Below are 3,181 nucleotides of genomic sequence, written 5' to 3' on the forward strand. Positions count from 1 at the left end.
TTCTTTATCCTGTACCAGGTGTTGCTGCGTAAAGGTGGGGTTCAGACCCAGTAACAGATTCAGGCGTCGTGCCAGCGGGCCCTGCTGGAGATCATCCCAGACCCGGAGCAGTACTGCTTTGTAAAGACCAGGGTGTTCTTCTGGACGGGGCAGGTAGCTCTGCTGGAGAGGCTGAGGGCGGAGAGGCTGAGGGCAGAGAGGCTGAGGGCTGTGGGGATAATCATCCAGAGCTGGGTCAGAGGCTGGCTGGGCCACAGGAGATACATCAAGACCCACTTGGGCAACCCTCACCATCCAGAGACACACCAGAGGAGCCCTGGCCAGGCAGTGAGAGCAGAATAACTGACTGTGTGGCACGATAACACATCAATGTTAATTTGACTGCGTACTAGTACTGCCATATAGTACAATGTGTCTCAGCAGTATGGGCACCTACATCTGTCCAGCAATTCAAACTACTGTAGTGCTCTGTGTGGTGTAGTCACTCTGCACTACACCAAGGCAGCGCTGGTCATCCAGAAGACGGATGTTCCTGATGATCCGTGAGGCCACCGTCATCATCCAGACCTTCACCGGTGGCACGCTTGCACGATGGTAATACAGACTGGTGAGGAAACACTGGCACGAAGGCCCCACAATCTATCTAGCAATAAATCAAATGTTTTTATTTACGGCTTAAGTATAAAATGCATTTCATATATTTAATACCAGGCCTAAACCTCCAGAGATAAGGCAGGAAAGGACCCAGGAATTTCTCCTTAGTAACATCTGATCGAGATTCTGATTCTGATTCTAGACTGTCCTTGTACTTTATCACAACTGTAATCCTTTAGTTCGCATCCAAAACCCTGGCAGGTTCTGTTTGCGATAATATAATGCGTCTCTTCTATCCTCCCCTTCCCCAGGTAGTGGCAGAGCAGGCTGCGGTGTTACTGCAGTCTGCAGTGCGTGGCTGGCTGGCCCGGCAGGCGTACAGGCGGGTAAGGGCAGACATGGTGCTGATGCAGTGCTGTGTGAGGCGGCGGGCAGCCAGGAGGGAGCTGGTGAAGCTGAAGGCAGAGAACCGCTCGGTGGAGAAGTTCAGAGAACTCAACAAGGGCATAGAGGTCAAAAGGACGCAGCTGCAGCTCAGGGCCGACCAGGAGGTGAGCTGCCAGGGTTATGTGTGGGTGGTGAGAAAGGTCATGGGATGGTGCATGGGTGGAGGTGTAGTGGGGGTGGAGAAGCCTGGGAAGGAGATGGTGAGGGGGCTTCAGAAGACAATGGATTGGGGTGGTTTTGGATAGGCATAGGAAACCAGGTGTTTGTAGTGGGCTGGTGAATTTCGATGAGGTTTTGGTACATCCAGAGTGAAAAAAATTAATGTGCAAAATGAGTAATACAGATGTGAAAATGTGTGTGTGTTTATGTGTGTGTCTTCAGATCAGAAATAGTAGCTCTGAGAGAGACCCTCCATGCGGAGCATAAGGCCCACAGCACTGAGCTGGACGCCCTGTGGGGGGGGGGTAGTTAAACTGGAGAACCAGCTAGAGACACAGCTCCAGGCCCAGCAGTCCCATCCCAGCCCCTCCGTCACAAAGAAGGAGATAGATAAGAGGGGGGCAGAGGAGAGAGCAGCCCAGGAGATTCTACAACTCACACAGGTAGATCTTGTTGATCCAAATGGATCAGGAACGTTCCTTATGGTTTTCTGCAGAGTAGTGGTATTTAAGGTCACTGTCACTCTCCTATTTCTCTGTTTACAGTAGGTGAAGGCCCTGCAGGTAGAGAGGGACTCTTTGGGGAAAGAGGAGGATCTGAGCACTCGCTTACTGAAGCAGGGGAAGGCTCAGGAGGGTTGGTGTATTCATAATTGCTATATGTTCTGATTAATGTGTGTATCTACATTTGTCTGTAATCGTGTGTGTATGTATATATATGTATATAGTCCAGGTGGTGGCCCAGGCAGGTAAAGCTGTGACAGCTGAGCTGCATGAGGAGGAAGTACCAGGGCTTGCTCAGAGAGTTCACCAGGCTGGAGCAGAGGTACAACAACCTCAGAGAGATGAGCATGTTCATATCCAACTCCTTTTTCCACTAGCTTGGGTGCCAGTCTCTTTGTTTTGCCAATGTGAGGCATAAATGTAGCATTATAAAAAAATAAGCATATTTCTCTGTTACCACTGCAGCGTACTAAGGGCCACAGATTCAAACCAGAGCCTGATCCTGGAGCCCCCAGTCCCCATCTCTGTCCCCATTGTCGCCACCCTTTTCCGGCCTTCCTGCCTTCCCGGTCACACCTTCCTTCTTCGGCCTTCCTGCCTTCCCGTCTCCAGAGAAGCTGAGGAGGGTTAGCGTGACGTCCCCCACCACAGAGAGGATGGCCTGGCCTGGCTCAACTGGGTAGATGACAAGAGAAGATCTGGGGCACGCCTATGTTGCTGTATGAGTGGCCAACAAGTCAGTCCCTGTTTCCTGATCAATACCTTCACAGCAATAAATATGTTTTATTGTGACATACACCGGATAGGTGCAGTGAAATGTGTTGTTTTACAGGGTCAGCCATAGTAGTATGGCCCCCTGGAGCAAATTAGGGTTAAGTGCACATCGACAGATTTCTCACCTTGTCGGCTCGGGTATACAAACCAACAATGTTTTGGTTACTGGCCCAACGCTCTAACCGCTAGGCTACCTGCCACCCTTTATATATTTACATTTTGTTACCAATAAACTAATGCAGATAGATTCTACCCCCTGTCTGTGTGTACCTGTCTGATTCCTGGAGAGCCAGCTGCGGAGCCAGCACTCTCAGGAGGAGGCGGAATTGGAGGCCCTGAGGCTGCAGGTTAAACTGACCTGCTCTGACCCCTCCAGTGCAGACCAGCAGGTAGGGCCTCATTTCAGTGGTCTGGTATCTTCAGGTGGATTACAGTGCAGATACCGTAACTTTGGGCATCACTGCCCAAAGACAAGACCCGGTCCCTCGGCATTGCTGCTGTCACTGCCATGAAGGGGGCTCTGAAGGTACACACACACATACGCACACACTCACAAACACTTTTCTGCTTTTACGCTCACAGCGCTCTTATCCATTCTTATCCGATCGTTATGTTTCTTTCCCCCCTCCTATCAGAAACACTGTAATGATGTGGATATGACAGCACTGTGGCTGAAGAACACCTCACACATAGGATTAAAATGC

General features: G+C 50.5%; 1 long non-coding RNA gene across 1 annotated transcript; it reads left to right on the forward strand.

Annotated features, from left to right (window-relative positions):
- The first annotated feature begins 917 nt into the window (after positions 1 to 917).
- LOC106584437 (uncharacterized) lies at positions 918 to 2,541 on the forward strand. Its single transcript, XR_006761480.1, has 4 exons — positions 918 to 1,145; positions 1,423 to 1,643; positions 1,746 to 2,025; positions 2,169 to 2,541. It is a non-coding gene; the product is annotated as an uncharacterized lncRNA (long non-coding RNA).
- The last annotated feature ends 640 nt before the right edge of the window (positions 2,542 to 3,181 follow it).

This window comes from Salmo salar, chromosome ssa23 (assembly GCF_905237065.1).
Source record: "Salmo salar chromosome ssa23, Ssal_v3.1, whole genome shotgun sequence".
NCBI classification, from domain to species: Eukaryota; Metazoa; Chordata; class Actinopteri; order Salmoniformes; family Salmonidae; genus Salmo; species Salmo salar.